Source organism: Protopterus annectens, chromosome 5.part0 (genome assembly GCF_019279795.1).
Source record: "Protopterus annectens isolate FY-2018-M chromosome 5.part0, PAN1.0, whole genome shotgun sequence".
Taxonomy (NCBI): domain Eukaryota; kingdom Metazoa; phylum Chordata; order Ceratodontiformes; family Protopteridae; genus Protopterus; species Protopterus annectens.
In genome coordinates this window covers 1,346,724,509-1,346,745,672 of record NC_056735.1, presented here as the reverse complement: position 1 = coordinate 1,346,745,672, position 21,164 = coordinate 1,346,724,509, and positions in this window count along the sequence as shown.

Here is a 21,164-nt window from a genome sequence, read left to right as displayed (position 1 = left end):
TCTTCAATAAAGATACATGCATCTGCTATTTCAGCTAGATACAACACTGATCCTCCTGTTTTCTCTCACCCCTTGCTAAGACAATTCCTCAGGGGAATCAAGAACATTAAGCCACCAAGAAAGGCCCCAGTGCCAGCCTGGGACCTCAATTTTGTCTTGAACTGACTGTACCTCCTTTTGAGCCAGCAGCTTCAGTTGACTTGCAATTTCAGTCATGGAAAACAGCTTTCCTGTTGGCAATTACCTCAGCAAGAAGGGTTTCGGAGCTACAGGCCGTAATGGCAATACCACCCTTTATTATTTTCCACAGAGACAGGGTTTCATTAAGGACCAACCCTACTTTTATGCCAAAGGTGGTATCTAGGGTTTCTCTAAATCAAGCCATTCATCTGCCTGCCTTCTTCCCCAATCCTGAGAATAAGGGGGAAAGACTTTTGCATACCTTGGACATTCATAGACAACTTTGATACTACCTGGACAGAACCAAGGCCAGTAGGAAGTCTGAACAGCTTTTTGTAGCTTACGCCCCTGCAGTCCAAGGAAAAGCAATTTCAAAACAGACTATTTCTAAATGGATTGGACATTGCATCAGATTCTGTTATTCCTTTCATGGAAAGACTGTTCCAGCCTATGTCAGACCACATTCCACCAGAGCTACAGCCACCTCTACAGCATTTTTAAGAGGGGTGCCTACAAAGGACATTCTAGAAGCTGCTACATGGAGCTCCGTGCATACATTCTCCAAACACTACAATCTCCCTCTATATTCCAGATCCAGAGCAGGCTTTGCTTCGGCAGTCCTGCAGGGTCTGATTGCCACACCATCTCTTTCCTAGAGCATACCTCCTCCCCCAGCTAAGCTATGGTATTCTACCCACATGTTATGACTGCAGTTGCATTCTTGAAGGACATAGTACAGTTTTGTACCTACCATAAATGTAGATGTCCGATAGACATGCAACTGCAGTCGGGTTTTCCCTCCCTCCATACCCCTCTATGCCTAGGGTCCACTCCTATCCCCCTTACTCTTAGCTGGGGATATCTGTTATGGTGTATTTGTTTTATTGCTCATGTATTTGTTTGGAATCCTGTTTTTGTCTTCCAATTTGATTACAGCCTTCCTTGGAGGGCACCTGGCATCTGGGGCAAGAAACACTGAAGAAAATGGCATCGGCTGATGCTTATGTACTCCAGCCACTCTGACGTCAGAGAGAAATGCGACATCAGCCGACGTCGGACCCAGACTTTGGAATCTGGCTGACCGAGGGCTGCCTGAGGCAGGACAACCCACATGTTATGACTGCAGTTGCATGTCTATCAGACATCTACATTTATGGTAGGTACAAAACTGTACTTTCTGTTGATTGTGGTAATGAGGTTGAGGTCTCTGGAGTGTGTGGTGCAGAGGGATTGGGATTTTTTTAGATGTAGCATTTCTAACAGCTGGGTCAGACATGGCTTTGTAAGTCAAGCAGAGATCGCCTCTAAGCAGGCGATATGAGACAGAGAATAGCTGGAGTTTTTTGTCTGTCCATATAGGACAAGTGTTTAAGGCCTAGAATCCTCTTTATGAGGTACTTTTGCAGCTTCTCCAGTTGTTGCAGGTGTCTAGTGAGGTGCATGACAAATGGGGCATTGTACTCAATGACTGGCCTAATGAGGTAAGAGTAGAGGGAGACAATGACCTCTTTCTTCCTGGATGCAAAACCCTTAGTAATGAGATGTGCAACATAGGACTTTCTGACCACAGTGGCACCGTGGTGGTCAAAAGAGATGTTACTGTCAACCTGTGTTCCCAGATCTCTCATAAGTCCACTGAACACAGAAGGAGTACCACTGATGTGATAATTCATGTGAACCGGGGTTTTTCTCCAAGGGGGATGACATCTTTTTTGGCATTGAGCTTAAGGCTATGATTCTGACACCAGTTGGTCTCAGTGAGGCCTTTCTCTAGGATGTCAACATTGCTTGGAGAGTTAATAGCTCTCAACTTGCAATTGTCTGCCAACCTTGTCAGCCAGAGACCCATCGTGTTGGCCTGAACTTCAGAGAAGTAGATACCAAACTGGAGAGGACCCAGGATCAAACCCTGTGGGACTCCACTCATGACTGGTCAGCAGTCTGACTTGGAGTCAGCTACTTTCACACTGTGAGTTCTGTCTGTGAGCCAGTTTGCAACCCACCTAGTGATATAGGGGTTGATGCCTAGCTTAGTGAGTTTTGCTATGATTCCTGAGTGGGGAATGGTATCAAAGGCTTTGGCCAGATCAAGGTAGGCTGTATCAACCACCTTGCCTTCATCCATACCTCTGGTTACCGACTCAAAGAAGTCGACCAAGTTGAGCCGGCATGATCTACTCTTCACAAAACCAAACTCTGTGGGATCCAGTTTGGAGATTCCCTATATCCTTGTTTATTAGGTCCATGATGATGCATTCCATAGCTTTGCATATCAGACTCGTCAGGGTAATGGGGCGATAGTTCCCAGTGTCTGTAGTCACTCCTCCTTTGTGGAGAGGGATAACTGTAGCAGTGCACCATTCGGTAAGGACAAAGCCTGTGGTGAGGCTGTGATTGAACAGGGCACACAGGTGAGGTGCCAGTTCACTCTGTAGTTCATGTAGAGCACAGCCAGGGATATTGTCAGGTCCCATAGAAGCTATATTCTTGGCCTTGAACAGTGCTGTTTTAACCTGTGCAGCAGTAATACTGGGTGCCTGGCAATCTACTGTATTGTGGTTGGTCCTCTGGGGGGGTAAAGTTGGCACTGAATCTATCGGCCAGTATATTGGCAATATCTGTTGGCTCAGTTTAGGAAGTACCATTGTGCAGTAGCTCAGAGCAAATTTGGGTATTGTCGTGGAGATTTCTTATATAACTATAGAAGGCCTTGTGGTTGTCTTTACTATCTGCTACAATTCTGTTTTCATAGCTAGCTTTGGAGGATTTGATGAGGGATCTCAACTTTTTGTTGAGGCTTATAAGGGAGTTTTTCCAGTCTTGGGACTTCACCTTATTCTGCATCAGTTTCCTCCTCCTGTTGTAGAATTTGTTTATGGCACAGGACTACCAGATTGGCTTCTTTTTTTTGGAGGAGAGTAGCTTAGTTCTGTTGGGTATGGCGAGATCCATGCATTTGTGTACGTGTTTGTACAGTGCATTGGTGTATGACTCTGCAGTCATGCAACTATTCTCCATTTGCATGGGTGCCATGAAGTTAGCCACCTCTGTTTTTAGGAGCCCAAATTTAGGTTTGGAGAACTTTTTCATGGTGGTTTCCTTTGTGGGGGGGGGGGATGTGGATATCCAAGGTGATTAGTTTGTGGTCAGATCTAACCAGGGAGGAGTTGACTATTGGTGTAGAGCAGCGATTGCCCATGTTGGTAATGACCAGGTCAAGGATATTGCTACCTCTAGTAGGGGTAAGAACAAGCTGGTCCAGGGCATTGGAATTAATGAATTCCAGGAAACGTTGGGCAAGTGTATTGGTACATGAGTAGCTTTCCCAGTTAATGGAGGGGTAGTTGAAGTTGCCCAGTATGATGGTGTTAGGTTGGACCCCAATATTTTCCAGGGTGCTTAGGAACATAGAGTGTGAGTCTTGGGACATGGTTGGGGACCTATAGCAGGCTACGACCTGAATCGCTGTCTTACCCAATGTTAGCTGCACCTGAAGTATCTCAGATGCGTTATGTTGGGCTACCAGTCTGGAGGTATGCACATCCTTTATGAATATGGAAACAGCACTGCCTTTGGAGCTTCAGTCCAAGTTCTGGAGCTGAAGGGTGTGGAATGAGTTGTAGCATGGTAGTGCAGGGGTGCTTTCTGCTGCCTTGAATGAGGTCTCTGTTATGGCACAAATGTCGATGTTCTCCATTTTAAGGAGTGCTTTGAATGAGTGCATTTTGAGATTTAGACTTCTAGCGTTGAGCAACACAACCTTCAGATTGCATTTGTAGCTGTTACGGTGGTAATTTGATCTTTGGAACACTGCCTAAAAAAGGCACTATAGGGGTGGCAAGAACCTTGGCCAGTATCCGGAAGCTCAGGGGTGACAGATGCAGGCCAACTCTGGCAAAGCATCTAGGTCTGTCAATCAGGTCATCCCAGGCAGATACTGGATCCCCTTAGAATGATACCGGAAACTTAGCCAATTGTTGAAATTAACTATTTTCTGCTTGTACTGTGCTATCATTCTGGGTGATGGTAGGATGCTGCTCAGGGATAGAATCATACCCACCTGGGCTACATAATCTGAGATCTCCTGTATGTCTCTCTTCATGTAGTCCAGGGAGGTATGTCTCAGGTCATTCACGCCCACATGTACAATGACAGAGTCATATTTGTACTTGTTGAGGGACCTGAGTGCACAGGTTATGTGGCGGATCCTGGCACCTGACAAGACAGCTCACTGTTACTTTCTCCTTATTCAACCTAGTGAATGGGACATCAGTGTGCCTCACTATTGAGTCACCTATGACTAGTGTGTTGGGCATGCTGTTTTGCTTTAGGGGCTTTGGTTGAGTGGCACCTGTTTGGGAGAGTTGTGTGTCTCATGATTAATTTCTGTCTTGGAGGTCTCTGCTGTTTGGGTAGATTTTTATTGGGAGCCTCCACGAAGTTAGGTGTGTGGTTTGGGTTTTTATCTGAAAGCAGTGCCAGTGTGTGTTCTGGAGGGCTGGAGGGCTATGTGTTCCATGTGGTGTGGTGCAAGTGTTGACCTTCTCCTTCTGACCAGCTATTCCGGTCTTTGCTGGAGAGTGCATGGCTTCCGGTTTGGATATATAAGTGCATCTCTCACAAGTATGAGTATTGGGGAGAGGGTTGTCAGTGTACATGAGGTAGTTGCTACATTGCCTCAGGATTTCCAAGTTCACCAGGTTGATAGGAGAAAGCACAGGGAACTGACCTTTAGACATGCCTGGAGGGGTGAGCATTAATAGAAGGAGGAATTCCCAACTACTGTTGTGAAGTGTAAGCCAATATCCGGCCCTTCCACTTTGCATAAAGCGGCTGTGCATCTTAAAAAGAAACAAAAGCAAAGCATTCCACATAAGCCAGAGATGCAGAAAGTGAATGGCAGAGTTTTACCCAGGGCTTATTTAATGCCCTTATGGCCCTTAAGCCCCTTCTGGTTTCTCTGTCCCTACTCCATCTTGGACATCTTCACCACAAAAGAGAATTAGGGAAAGGGTTCTTCTGTGGAAGATTTTTCTTCAGATGATGAATCTTTAGCCTATTCCTCTCAGATACCTTCTCCTCCGGAGTACGCTTTTCCAGAAGAGGAGTCTAATGGCACTGACTCTCCTGTAGAAGAGCTTACCTTTGCGAAAACTATTTCCAAAATGAGGAAGTTTTTCAAATGGGTTAGTTCCTAAGTTAGTGATGTAGAAGAGGTACTATGACCTACTGCAAATGGAGTCTCCTCCTCCTGCTGTTCTTCCAGTTTTGCTTGCATTACTGGATGCTTTTAATTCAACATCCCACTCTCCTGATTCACAGCCCACAGCCCCTAAGAAGTCAAACCACTTTTACAAAGTGCTAGAAAACAGCAGGTTTCTTTTTAGATGTCCATCAACTGATCCTGCTGTGGTATTTGTGGCTTTGGATAAACCTTCCATATTGCTACCATCTACTACACTTCTCCCTTTTGGTAAGGAAAGTAAGACTTTGGAAAGGCAAGGGAAGAGATACACTTCTGCCACCTTAGCTTTCCTTGCTATATATTACCAGACTCGTATGACCAGATATGCTTTGGCTCTTTTATCACAGGCCACAGAAGTCATTTCTGATGTTCCTGATTGAGAGGGGAAGATTAATACCTTGTCCTTACTAGTAACAATTTCTCAGGTTGCAAGACATTCAATTAAATGTAGTTATGCTGCAGCAGAAGCGTCTTCTAAGGCAGCTACATCAGGCTCTGTTTTGAGAAGGTATTCATGTTCAGATTTGCCACTGCCAGATGATGATAAAGCTAAGTTACTTGATGCTTCTCTGGATAACTAAGCTTTGTTTGGGTCTGCTGCAGCTGACTTAAATCTTTGCAGGAGAAAGGTAAGGAGCTCCAGGATTTGAAACACACTTTTGTTTTCCTTGTACCTAAGTTTCACAGAAATTATCCTTCCAAGACTACTTTTGTGCATAAACAGGCTGACACTTCTCCATCTAAGACTAAAAAAGGATGGGAGGAGGCCTCCTCCAACTAAGACATTTCAGTCTGCTCCTACCCAGTAGCAGCCTTTTCCTGACAAGCCAGGTAGTCTGTGACTGCCACTCTTGCAACAGCCTTATTCCTGTTTCCCTTTGTCTTTCTCTGTCTATTCTCTTTGGGGAAATTTCACTTGGGAAACATGGGTTCTTTCCATTATTCAAAAAAGTTACTTCATGATCTGGAAATCTCTTCCTTCCTTCATGGGCATTCCTCAACAATTCTGGGAACAATTGCATTTATTCCCAGAGATCCTTCAGCAGTTGGTAAACCAAGGAACTATTCAGGAGGTTCCTCTCAGTCACAGAGGAAGGGGGGTTTATTCCAAGATGTTCCTAGTGCCCAGAAAGTATGGCCCCTAGAGAACAATTCTGGAGCTGTCTCACCTCAACACCTTCTTTTCACATGCTGCCCTTAAGACCTTATTTCCTCTCATTCTTCTTCACACTTTTATGGCATCACTGGATGTCAGGGATGCCTGCCTTCACATTCCCATTCCTTTACAGGAAATTTTTATGTTTCTGTTTCTTCCTTGCATTTTCAGTTCTCTGGTTTGCCCTTTCTACTGCCCCAAGGGTATTCACCAAAGCTGTAGTACCTATAATTTATGTTTGCAGGCTTCAAGGCATCCAAGTTTTTCCTTACTTAGATGACATTCTGCTTAAGGCATCTTCTCCAGAAATCTTGTTGCGGAACATTCTCTCCCTTCTGCAAAGCCTGGGGTTCATCATCAACTTCACAAAGTCATCCCTCACCACTTCTCAGGCTCAGGTTTTCTTGGGGTGCTGGATTCAGACAAACCTTATGCTGCCCTCTCTTCCCCTCCAAAGGCCCAGTCACTCATTTCTTCCAAAGTCTTCTCCCTTTACACTTTGCACAGCCAGGGAGTTTCTCAGACTTCTGGGATTCATGGCATCCAGCATTCCAATGCTACCATTAGCCAGACTTCATATGAGAAGTTACAGTGGTTCCTGAAAACAGTCTGGATGCAGCATGCACATCCCCCTAGAGACTTTGGTTCCCCTTCTTCCTTTTCTGAAGAAGGAACTCCATTGATGGATTCAGCAGGTGGCCTTGAACCCAGGTCTCCCTCTGCATCCTCCTCTTCCCTCTCAAGAGCTGTTCATGGACACTTCAGATGTAGATTGGGGAACAGCCTTTGGTTCCATGAAGATACAGGGAGCCTGGTCACCTTCCCAAAGGAAGGAGCACATCAACATCAAAGAGATGAGAGCACTTCTGCTGACCCTTCAGGCTTTTCATCCTCTTATCCTCTCTTCCTTCCAGGTCATCTCAAACAATTTGCTGACAAACACCACAATTCTTAAACAAATGGGGGAGGGACACAGAATTTTGCATTCTTTGCAGGCTAGCTGTCATGGCATGGGAACTTGCAGTTCAGTATCAGGTGACTCTAAAGGCACTGTACATCCCCTCCAGTCAAAGTCATGTGGCAGGCACTCTGAGCAGGTCCTTGATTCAATCCCATGAATAGATGCTTTACAGGGATGTGTTTCTGGACATTGTCCATCAGTGGGATACTCCTCAAATAGATCTGTTTGCCCCCCCTCTGAACAGACAACTTCCTCTATTTTGTGCCGGAGTCCTAGGTCCTCTAGTTTGGAAGGTGGATGCCTTATCTTTTTCTTGGAAGTCGATGTTTTTTTGTGCATACCATCTTCCTCTCATTCCAAACATCCTGTTCCAAATTCACCAGAACCAACCAACAATCTTGCTGGTGACTCTCTTTTGGCCAAGGCAGCATTGGTTCCCTCTTCTGCATTTAACCAACTTCAGTCATCACAAGTTACCTCACAGGATGGACCTTCTCACACAAGACAAAGGATCTCTTATCCATCCCCACCTGTCGACCGTAACTGACTCTGTGGGTGATAGGATTGATTATGTTCAGACACCTTTTTTGTGAGGATCTGCTTAGGGCTCTGCAGGTGGTCAGAAAACCTATTACTAGGAAATCCTACTTATCTAAATGGAAGAGGTTTTCTGTCTGGTGTCTTTCACATAACTTGAATCCATTGACTGTGGATGTTCTATTGGTCTTTCTTTGTGTGAGTTGCTCAATGCTCGGTTGGCCTATTCCTCTGTCAAGGCCCACTTGTCTGCTAGTTCTGCCTTTATCTTTTCATTTAGCTTCTAAGTTTGAGGTTAAACAATTCCTCAAAGACATCCTTCATATTAGACCTCCAAGGAAGCCTATATCTCCTCCTTGGGAATCTTAGTTTTGTTTTAGAAAACTTGACTTTGGCTCCTTTTGAGCCTGCAGCTTCAGCTTCTTTGCAGCATTGCTCTTGGAAAACTTTTTTTGTTAGCTTTGACTTCAGCTAGATGGGTGTCTGAGCTGCAAGCTCTTATGGCATCTGCTCCTTTTCTGGTTTTCCATAAGGACAGGGTGTTCTTGCGTACTAACCCTTTTTATGCCCAAGGTTGTGAATGAGTTTTTGCTTAATCAGTCTGTTATCTGCCCATCTTTTTCCCTTCTCCATAATCGCCTTGTGAGGAAGCATTACATACCTTGGATGTGCATAGAAAACTCAGATTTTATTTGCATAAAACCAAGCCTATCAGGAACTCAGATCAGCTTTTTGTTTCTTTTCATCCCATGGCTTTGGGATTGCCCTTTTCCAAGCAGACTGTTTCCTCTAGGATTTCTAAGGCTATTTCCTTTTGTTATAGGTTCATAGGTTCATAGGTTTGTACTAGGCTATCTGCCCTGGGGCATTTATAAGCCTAGCCGGAGTGTGTGTGGCTTTCACCACCCCTTAGGATGAGAATACTACGCCCTTTTAGGGTTTACTGTGCCTCTGTCTAGTAGTGACACAGAGATGACCCCCGGGGTAAACCTACGATCTCCCATCCACTCGTCAAAATTTCTCTTGAATAGAGTTAGTGAGGGGCTCTGCCTAACATGGATTGGGATTCTGTTCCAGAGTGTAGGGAGCTTCTGGGTTATGAATCTGTCCCTCCAGCACGTCCTTTTTATTTCTGTGTTGAGGTTTAAGTCCCTTGCTCTCGTGGCTCTGGTGGATTTGGATTTACTGAGGTGGAACATGTCCATTAATTCCAGATTGGACATGGCCTTGTACGTCAGGCACAGATCACCTGTGAGTAGGCGGTATGCGACTGAATAGAGCTGGAGTTTTTTCAGTCGGGCAGCATATGACATATGTTTAAGACCCTTTATTCTCTTGGTGAGGAACTTTTGGGGTCTTTCCAACTGCTGCAGGTGTCTGGTAAGATGCATCCCAAATGGGGCATTGTACTCAATCATTGGCCTGATAAGAGAAGAGTACAGGGGCACAATGACCTCTTTTGATCTAGATGTGAAACCCTTCATGATAAGGTGGGCAATATAGAAGGTCTTCCTAACCACTTTGGCAATGTGAGTGTCAAATGAGAGGTTACTGTCAACCTGGGTCCCAAGATCCTTGATTACCTCTTCCGTACTTAATGGATTACCACCTATGTGGTAATTTGTGGGTACCTTGTTTTTCCCAAAGGGCATGACTATACATTTTTTGGCATTCAGCTTAAGGCCATGGCTCTGGCACCAATTATCCGTTTCTATGAGGCCTCTCTGAAGGATGTTTGTGTCCGCTGGAGTATCAATTATGGCCCCCAGTTTGCAGTCATCTGCGAACTTTGTCAGCCACAATCCTCCTATGTTTGCCTGTACCTCGGAAAAATAAATGCCGAACAAGAGGGGTCCCAGGACTGAGCCCTGTGGGACACCGCTTGTGACTGGCTTAGAGTCTGACATAGCTCCAGCAGCTCTGACCCTGTGGGTTCTGTCCTTGAGCCAGTTTGCAACCCATCTTGTGACATATGGGTTTACATTTAAGCTGGTGAGTTTGTCTATGATGCCTGAGTGGGGTATTGTGTCAAAGGCTTTTGCAAGGTCAAGGTAGGCTGTGTGAACTGCCTTACCCTCATCAATGGCCTTAGTGACTGTTTCAAAAAAGTCGATCAGGTTCAAAAGGCAGGATCTGCCTTTGACAAAGCCAAATTGGGTAGGATCCAATGTCTGTAGGTCCCCAATGTCTTTGTTTATGAGTTCCATAATGATCCTCTCCATAGCTTTGCAGACCAGGCTCATCAAGCTTATGGGGCGGTAATTTCCAGGGTCCGTAGAAGCACCGCCTTTGTGAAGTGGTACCACTGTCGCCGTACGCCACTCTTTGGGTACGTATCCTGTAGTAAGGCTAAGATTAAACAGCAGCCTTATGTGTGGGTTTAGTTCCTCTTGGAGTTCATGTAGCACACAGCCCGGGACACCATCTGGTCCCATTGATGCTGTGTTTTTAGCTTTAGAGAGGGCAGCTCTCACCTGGGCATCTGAGATGTTAGGGAGGCTACACTCTGCTGGGATAGTTATTTCTCCTTTTGGGGAGAAATTTGCACTGAACCTGTCTGCCAGAATGTTGGCAATGTCAGTGGGTTCAGTGTATTTTGTGTCATTTTGGACTAACTCTGAGCATATCTGGGAGTTTCCACCCAGGTTTCTAACATAGCTAAAGAAGGCCTTGTGATTGTCTTTTGTGTCTTTTGCGATTTTTCTCTTAAAGTTGGCCTTGGATGATTTTATGAGTGATCGTAGTTTTTTGCTAGTACTGATCAGAAATGCCTTCCCTTTTAGGGATTTTGCTCTGTCATGTAGTAGCTTCCTCCTCCTGTTGTAGAGTTTGTTCATGGCTGGGGTCCACCAGACTGGGCGCCTGCCTTTGGGGGAATGGGTCTTGGTTTTATTTGGGATTGCATGATCCATGCATTCTTGAAGGTGCCCATAGAAGGCATTTGCAAAGGATTCAGCAGTGTGGGTTGTGGTTTCCACTGGCCCAGGGGCCTTGAAGGATACCATTTCAGTCTTAAGAAGTGTGAAGTTGGCTTTTGAGAAGTTCTTCACTGTGGTCTTTTGTGCAGGGGTGGGGGGATGTGGATTTCCAGTGAGATTAATTTATGGTCTGATCTTACCAAAGAGGGATATACTTCCGGTGTGGAGCATTTTGTCCCCATGTTTGTGATGATCAGGTCTAGTATGTTGTCTCCTCTTGTGGGAATGGTGACCAGTTGTTCCATTGCATTAGAGTTTATGAATTCTAGGAACCTTTGGGCTAGGGTGTTGGGGCTTGAGTAATGTTCCCAGTCTATGTTTGGGTAGTTGAAGTCTCCCAATATGATGGTATTAGGAGAGACATTCATACTCTCCAGTGTCTTCAGGAAGGCTGTGTGAGGTTCCTGAGTTTGAGAAGGTAGTCAGTAGCATGCTACAAACTGTAAGGCTGTTTTACCTATGGTTAGTTGCACCTGGATGGTCTCCGATGCTTCGTGCATTGCCACTAACCTGGAGGCGTGGGTATCTTTGATGAATATGGATACTCCCCCTCCTTTTGTGGTTCGGTCCAAGTTTTGGGGCCGGAAAGCATGATGTGAGGTAAAACCTGATAGTGCTGGGGTGCTCTCAGGAGCCTTGAACCAGGTTTCAGTCACTGCACAATCATCGATGTTCTCCATACTGAGGAGGGCTTTGAGGGCGTGCATCTTGAGGTTTAGACTTCTGGCATTGAGCAGCATTACCCTTAGTTTTTTTCCACTTGTGTTTTCTAGGGAGGTAGGTTTGTCCTTTGAACCTTGCCTTAAAAAGGCACTATGGGGGTGGCAAGAGCCTTGGCCAATATCCGGAAGCCCAGGGGTGACAGGTGCAAGCCGTCCCTTGCGAAGCAGCGTGGCTTGTCAAGCATGTCATCCCAAGCAGACAGACATTGGATCCCCTTAGAATGACACCAGTAATTAAGCCAATTGTTAAAACTGATCATTTTGTCTTTGTACTGTGGCATCATTCTTGATGAGGGTAAGATGCTGGTCAGGGTCATACCGGCCTGGGCTACATAATCAGAGAGCTCCTCTATGTCTCTTTTCATGTAGTCCAGGGAGGTACGTCTCAGGCCGTTCACACCGGCATGTACAATGACTGAGTCATATTTGTACTTGCTGTGGAGTGACCTGAGTGCTTGTGTTATGTGGCGGATTCTAGCTCCCGGCAGGCAGCTTACTGTGACCCTCTCCTTGTTCAGTCTGGTGAGCGGTACGTCAGTGTGTCTGACTATGGAGTCACCTATTACAAGTGTGTCTGGCATGTTGTTTGGCCTTAAGGGCTGTGACTGTTTAGCACACTGACTTTGTGAACTATGTGTTGCATGTGCTATGTCTTGAGGTGGCGGTTGCTTGGGTGTCTGCTTTGGAGGCCTCTGTTGTTTTGGTAGATTTTTAATCAGCGCCTCCGAGTATGTTTTTGTGTGTTTGTGTTTGGTTTGCAGTTGTAATAGTTCTATGTGAGACTGGGTTTGTGGTGTGCGTGGTTACCTTCTCCTCCTGACTGGTCTTGCCAGTACTGAATTGAGAGAGTTCAGCCTCCAGTTTGGCTATATAGTTGCATCTCTCACATATATTTGTATTTGTTGGGAGGAGGAGAGGGTTGTCTGTGTACATGAGGCAATTGTAACATTGCCTCAAGATTCCCAGATTCACCAGCTGAACAGGAGAGGACGCTAGCAACTGACCCTTCGGCATGCTAGAAATAGTGAAAAAGATTGCTGTGTAACTGAGTCAGAAAGGACCTATAGGGAAATGGGTACTCAAGGGAATTTAGGTGAATGAAGTACTTTCTTTTGTTTGAGTGCTTTACTTGTATAAAGAAATGCTTTAGGAGCAAGTGCTGAGCTTTTCAGATAGAGTATAGGCTGTATAGATTGCAAGAAGAACAGTTCTAAGGGAAAAATTGAAGAGCAGACTTTACGGAGCCAGAAATAGTTTAAACTTGATTAACCGGCGCTGCCCGATGCTGCTCTATGAGCAACTTTGCGCAAAAGCGGGCTTTATAGCAGGGGGTTGAAAAGAGCCAGGAATTGACCCAAAATGGCCAATAAACTACAAGTTGCTGGGCTGGAACCAATCCTCTAGGGACAAATAGGTTGCTCAGTGCTCCCCACTCCCACTGGTGAACAAAGAAGCTTCCTCTTATCCAAATAAGGGTATGGATAGCACAGGAACCAAGACAAAGCCGAGAGATCAGCAAAATCTGAAGACTGGACTATTCTAGTTCAGAAAAGCGGGAAAACAAGGATTTTTTTTGTTTTTTTTCTTTTTTCACAGAGAAGGGAGAAAAAGATACAGTAACAAACAGTAAATGCTATAAAACGGCTAGCGCACTTTAGTGTGTTGGCCTAACAATTAAATTAAACAAAAAATAACTTTTTAAAGTGCTAACAGTATAAATTCAACACAAGAACAGTAAAAACAATATGCAGAGCTGTTTTTAAGCGAAATGCAGTCGAGATGCAGTACTTTAAGTGAAAGCCAGAAAAAATACTTATAAATCCAGGAAAGTCACTCTTTCACACACTGCTGCTTGTAGAACTCTGCAGGACACCACGAGGAGCTGTGCTGAGTCTGTTACAAGTAAAAAAGCGCGCAAAAGCGGGCTTTATAGCAGGGTGTTGAAAAGAGCCAGGAATTGACCCAAAATGGCCAATAAGCTACAAGTTGCTGGGCTGGAACCAATCCTCTAGAGACAAATAGGTTGCTCAGTGCTTCCCACTCGTGAACAAAGAAGCTTCCTCTTATCCAAATAAGGGTATGGATAGCACAGGAACCAAGACAAAGCCCAGAGATCAGCAAAATCTGAAGACTGGACTATTCTAGTTCAGAAAAGCGGGAAAACAAGGATTTTTTTTTGTTTTTTTTTTCTTTTTTCACAGAGAAGGGAGAAAAAGATACAGTAACAAACAGTAAATGCTTTAAAATGGCTAGCGCAATTTAGTGTGTTAGCCTAACAATTAAATTAAACAAAAACAACTTTTTAAAGTGCTAACAGTATAAATTCAACACAAGAACAGTAAAAACAATATGCAGAGCTGTTTTTTAAGCGAAATGCAGTCGAGATGCAGTACTTTAAGTGAAAGCCAGAAAAAATACTTATAAATCCAAGAAAGTCACTCTTTCACTCTCTGCTGCTTGTAGAACTCTGCATGACACCACGAGGAGCTGTGCTGAGTCTCATGGTAAGAGCCTCCCCTTTTCTGTTAAGGCTCATTCTTCTAAGGCTGTGGCTTCTTCTGGTGCTTCTTTCAAGCATTTGGACACTAACTCCATTCTTGAAGCAGCTACCTAGACTTCTGTACACACCTTCACTAAACACTACAAGTTGGATGGAATCTCCAGAGCTAGAGCCATTCTCCATAGCTTTCTAGAGAGTTCTGCTGCCACTTCCTCCTCCCAATTTTCCTCGAGCTATGGTACTCTCCCTCATATTATGAATACCGCAACAGTAGAATAGAAGAACATAGTATAGTTGTATAAAATCTTGCCATAATGATAGATGTTTTTCTCTTCACTGTTGCAGTATTCTATCCCTCCTTCCTAACGCACTGTTTTTTTTTGTATTTTCTTATGGTTGTACGATTTACCTGTTTCCTTGGACTAGTGTTCCTTTTGGGGTATTCATTTCTGAGGATAGTACATGCGGATGTCGCTTTTATGGCCGACATATGCAGAGAGCATGTGTGTGACGTATCATGTACTCTGTCAGGATGCCTTTGCAGGGAGTCCCTCATGTTATGAATACTGCAACAGTGAAGAGAAGGACGTCTATCATTATGGTAAAATTTCACATAACTGTACTTTATAGCTGCAGCGGTGACTACTGTCAAATATCTAAAAATTATAGTATTTTTAAATGTATTTACCCCCATTGTCTGTTGACTAGGAATGATCATCATTTAGACAACCATACATGAGGCAGGTTGTGCCCTAGAGTGCAGGGGAACCTCTCCTTCCAGAAGAAGCAGGTGGTATGTCCACTCATTACTTTCCCTCCCTTGCCTAGCTCCTCTAGTGGTGGAATCACTAATCAAACCATGGGTGTCTGTGTCACGCTAAGGCCTCCATCCCTCTGTGCCATGGAGCCAGGCGCAGTTATGATAACTTGATGACACTGCTACTTTACTGCCTCAGCATGGCATGCTTATGACATAGTGGGGAAGCACACTGATGCACTCAAAGCTAAAAATTCTCTAGCTGGCAAAATGGATCCCTCCAGCCTAATTCCTGGAAGCAAGATCTTCTGGAATAGATGATCTTTTAAAAAGCCAAATGCTTGAAATTCATACTTGGTAAAATAGAAAAGATTCTGTCTTTGACACTATGCTAAATATATTTTTCAAATTACCCAGATCCATGGTCTTGCGGTACCTAGCAGAATTGGTAGTCTGAGACTTTCTTGTATTTCATGTCATGGTGCAACTCTCTGCTGTTTTCACTTACCTGCCATTAGATCCCTACTATGTTTTTACATATTCAAGTGAAGCTGTTTTTGAAAGGGACTGTACATACAACTCTTCCAAGGAGACAGATCCCCGCCTTCACAGGACTTGAGCTCAGTTCTGCAACAGCTAACCCTATCCCCATTGAAGCCCAGTGTCTCAGCCTGTCAAGTTCTTGACCTTTTTCTTAATGGCTGTCTCATCTGACATTAATTTTCAAGCTTTGGTTATTGGTGTATGAAGAACCATATGCAGCCTTCCATAAGGATCTTACTAATTTAAGGATTTTCCACTTCAGACACACAGTAGTATCCAAAGTGAGCCTCATTTCAAACCCTTTAGCACATCTTTTTTGCAGGCCTACAGAATAAGGGGGAAAGACTTATAGATGCAGTATTTTTTACCTAGATGGGGAAGACATTCCAGTATTGAAACAGATGCTGTCTATGCAGTTAGCTAGCTATATAGTGATCTGTTATGAGTTGGCAATCAAGCTAGAATGTCTGATGAAAGCACATTCCCTAAGGTAACTGACATTATGGTTCCTTGTTTAGTAATATATCAATGTTCTTCATGTCTATCACTGCTGTAGTAGACAAAACTGTGTGTTGTATCCTGCGTAGGATATAACAGCCGACCAGCTTCTAATGCTTCAGAGCACCCTCCACTTGCTCAAACATGAGCTGAGCTAACTAAAGACAGTTTTGGGCATTAATCCCACGAGAGCTTTCCTGCTGCTGAGATGAGCACTCCTCTTCATGCTTTTGAGAAATGATAGTTAACCAACAATTTCCCATTGATGGGTCGATAAGTTCTCTGCAGGCATACATCTCAACTCTCCAGATTTTCACAGAATGTCCAGCTTTTTTTCTCGTGTTTTTAGTTTTCTGGCAAATCATAGAGGTTCAAAGTCAGAAAATGACAGACATTTGAGTTTCAGACTTCATACGCTTCAAAAATTTCATAGGTTCATAGTTAGGTACTAGGCTATCTGCCCGAGGGCATTTATAAGCCTAGCCAGAGTGTGTCGGCTTTCACCGCCCCATTGATTAATTAACTGATCCTCTGTCAAGCAGAGCCAATGAAGTGATCCCAGGGAAGTATTTACTGTTACCCTTCCACTCGTCAAGGTTTCTCTTGAAGAGTGTTAGTGAGGGGCTCTGCCTAATATAGTTTGGAATTTTGTTCCAAAGCATGGGGAGTCTCTGTGACAGGAATCTATCACTCCAGAATGTTCTATTTATTGTTGTGGTGAGGTTTAGCTCACTAGAGCGCATGGTTTGCAGTGACTTGAATTTCTTTAGGTGGAGCATATCCATCATTTCTGAGTTGGACATGGCTTTGTAAGTCGGGCAGAGATCACCTCTGAGTAAGCGATATGCCACTGAGTACAGCCGGAGTTTTTTCAGTCGGGCTGCATAGGACATATGTTTGAGGCCAGTAATCCTCTTGGTGAGGTACTTTTGTGGTCTTTCCAGCTGTTGGAAGTGTCTTGTGAGGTACATCCCAAATGGGGCATTGTACTCTATGATGGGTCTGATGAGTGACGAGTAGAGAGGTACTATAACCCCTATTTCTAGATGCGAACCCTTTAGTAATTAGATGGGCCACATAGAAGGATTTCTTAACTACTTTGGCAATATGATTATCAAAGGAGAGATTACTATCTACCTAGGTTCCCAGATCTCTCATTACCTCTTCTGTATTAAGGAGGCTGCCACCTATGTGGTAATTCATAGGTGTTTTGTTTTTCCCAAATGGGATGACTTTGCATTTTTTGGCATTTAACTTGAGGCCATGACTTTTGACACCAGCTGTCCATCTCAGTAAGGCCCTTTTGGAGGATGTCCGTGTCAGCCGGAGAGTCAATTATGACTCCCAGTTTGCAGTCATTGGCGAACTTGGTTAGCCATAGTCCTCCTGTATTTGCTTGTACTTCTGAGAAGTATATATCGAACAGTAGGAGTCCCAGGACCGAGCTTTGCGGGACACCACTTGTGACTGGTTTAGAGTCGGACCTGGAGCCCGCTATTCTTACCATGTGAGTTCTGTCTGTAAGCCACTTGGCAACCCATTTTGTGATGTAGGGGTTTATGTTCAGGCTGGTGAGTTTTTCTGTAATACCCGAGTGGGGAATGGTGTTGAAAGCCTTGGCGAGGTCAAGGTAGGCTGTGTGAACCACCTTTCCCTTGTCTATGGCCTTAGTGACTGTCTCAAAGAAGTCAACCAGGTTTAGTAGACATGATCTGCCCTTAACAAAGCTGAACTGGGTCGGGTCAAGTGTTTGGAAGTTCCCAATGTCTTTGTTAATGAGTTCCATGATGATGATGCGCTCCATAGCCTTGCAGACCAGGCCAGTCAGGCTTATGGGGTGATAGTTACCAGGGTCAGTTGTGGCTCTTCCTTTGTGGAGAGGAATAACCATTGCTGTGCACCATTCTATGGGCACATAGCCTGTGGAGAGGCTGAGTTTGAACAGCCTGTTTAGGTGGGGGGGGTGAGTTTGTTCTGTAGTTCATGCAAGACGCAGCCGGGGACACCATCTGGCCCCACTGACACTGTGTTTTTGGCTTTTGAAAGGGCTGTTTTCACCTGTGCGTCTGCGATTTCCGGGACACTATACTTTTCCGGTATTGTTGTGGGCCCTTTTGGGAGTGAGAGGGGGGTGAAGTTTGCACTGAATCTATCTGCCAGGATGTTGGCAATATCAGTAGGTTCAGTATATTTTGTGCTATTTTGCACTAGTTCAGTGCATATCTGTGAGTTGCCACTTAGATTCTTAACATAGCTAAAGAAGGCTTTGTGGTTATGTTTCGAATCCTTGGCAATATTTGTTTCGAAGTTAGCCTTAGATGATTTTTTGAGGGACCTTAGTTTCTTACTGATACTGATCAGGGATGTCTTTCCTTCTTGGGATTTGCTTTTTTTCTGAACTCGTTTCCTCCTTCTATTGTATAGCCTGTTTATGGCAGGGATCCACCAGACTGGTTTCCTTCTCTTAGAGGAGTGAGTCTTGGTTTTGCTAGGGATGGCACGATCCATGCATCCTTGTAGGTGCTCATAGAGTGCATTTGTAAAGATTTCTACATCTTGGGCAGCATTATCCTTTAGCATGCGGGCTGTGAAACTTACCACCTCTGTCTTAAGTAAGGTGAAGTTTGCTTTTGAAAATTTTTTTACTGTGGTTTCCTTAGTTGGTGGTGGTGGTGGGGTGTGGACATCCAGAGTGATTAGTTTATTGTCTGATCTAACCAGTGACGGGTTAACCTCCGGTGTGGAACACCTGTCACCCATGTTGGTGATAACCAGGTCTAATATGTTATCACCTCTGTTAGTGGAGTTTACAAGCTGATCCAGGGTGGTTGAGTTGATAAATTTATTTATTTATTTTATTTATTTATTGACATTTGTTTACCGGGTTAGTCCAACTGGGTTATTGTCCCATTTTCAGCTGAGACCCGAGGAGAAAAGCTCCAGCAAATACAATATATGATCACAGAACAAGTATTACAAACAATAATAGCAAGCAAAAAAAAAATACACTGAACCCACAGACATTGCCAACATCCTAGCTGACAGGTTCAGTGCAAACTCCCCCCCCCTACCCACCAAAAGGGCAAATATCTATCCCAGCAGAGTGTTGCCCCCCTGACATCTCAGATGCTCAGGTAAGAGCCACCCTCTCCAAAGCATAAAAACACAGCATCAATGGGACCAGACGGTGTCCCGGGCTGTGTCCTACATGAACTCCAAGAAGAACTAAACCCAAACATAAAACTACTGTTCAGTCTCAGCCTTACTACAGGATATGTGCCAAAGAGTGGCATACAGCAACAGTGGTCCCTCTCCATAAAGGTGGTGCCTCAACGGATCCTGGAAACTATCGCCCCATAAGCCTGACTAGCTTGGTCTGCAAAGCTATGGAAAGGATCATCATGGACCTCATAAATAAAGATATTGGGGACCTACAGACACTGGATCCTATCCAGTTCGGCTTTGTTAAGGGCAGATCCTGCCTCTTAAACCTGGTTGATTTCTTTGAAACAGTCACCAAGGCGATTGACGAGGGGAAGGTGGTCTACACAGCCTACCTGGACCTCACAAAAGCCTTCGATACAATACCCCACTCGGGCATTATAGATAAGCTCACCAGCTTAAATATAAACCCCTATGTCACTAGATGGATTGCAAACTGGCTCAAGGACAGAACCCACATGGTTAGAATTGTTGGAGCCATGTCAGACTCCAAACCAGTTACAAGTGGTGTCCCACAAGGCTCAGTCCTGGGACCTCTCTTGTTCGGTATATATTTCTCGAAGGTACAGGCCAACACGGAAGGACTGTGGCTGACCACGTTTGCAGATGACTGCAAACTGGGCACCATAATCAACTCTCCAGTCGACACAAGCATCCTCCAAAAGGGCCTCATAGAAACAGACAACTGGTGCCAGAGTCATGGCCTCAAGCTAAATGCCAAAAAGTGTATAGTCATCCCCTTTGGCAAAAACAAAGTGCCCACAAATTACCACATAGGTGGTAATCCATTAAGTACAGAAGAAGTAATTAGGGACCTGGGGACCCAAGTTGATAGCAATCTCTCATTTGACAGCCACGTGGCCAAAGTGGTTAGAAAAACATTTTATATAGCCCACCTAATCATGAAGGGATTCACATCTAGATCAGGGGAGGTCATCGCATGATCATCCCTCATCAGGCCCATAATTGAGTACAATGCCCATTTTGGGATATACCTTACCAGACACCTGCAGCAACTGGAAAAACCCCAAAAGTACCTCACCAAGAGGATCATAGGGCTCAAACAGATGCCATATGCTGCCCGGTTAAAGAAACTCCAGCTCTACTCAGTGGCATACCGCCTGTTCAGAGGCGATCTGTGCCTGACGTATAAAGTCATGTCCAACTCGGAATTAATGGACATGCTGCACCTCAGAAAATCCAAATCCCATCGAGCTACGCGCTCGAGAGACTTGAACCTCAGCACTGAAATAAATAGGACATGCCGGAGGGACAGATTCATAACCCAGAGGCTCCCTTCACTCTGGAATAAAATCCCAGTCCAGGTTAGGCAGAGTCCCTCATTGACTCTCTTCAAGAGGAATCTTGATGAGTGGATGGGAGATCATAGGTTTACCCCAGGTATCACGTCTGTGTCACTGTTAGACAGAGGCACAGTATACTAACCTCGAAAAAGGGCATAGCAAAATAAAGTTAAAATGGGTGACGAAAGCCAAACACATTCTGGCTAGGCTTATAAATGCCCTAGGGCAGATAGCCTAGTATGAACCTATGAAACTAATAGAAATAAACATCTACATGTGTAGAAATAAACAACTACATTTTTTGTTTCTTTGAAAAATTTAATTCTTAGTTGCTGAACAGATGGGGAAAGTCAAGAGTGATAGTAGGATGTAATGCGAGAGATATGAGTGTGGGAGGAAGGGAGAGCTAAGTAGGGTCATAGCAGGGACAGGTTCTGGAATTGAGCAAATGTGTCTTCAGTTCTTTTTTAAATAGTGGAGTATGAGAGAGAGAGAGCATATATCAAGGGGAAGTTTATTCCAAGCTTGGACCACAGAATGCTTGTAGAGTTGCTTACCAAC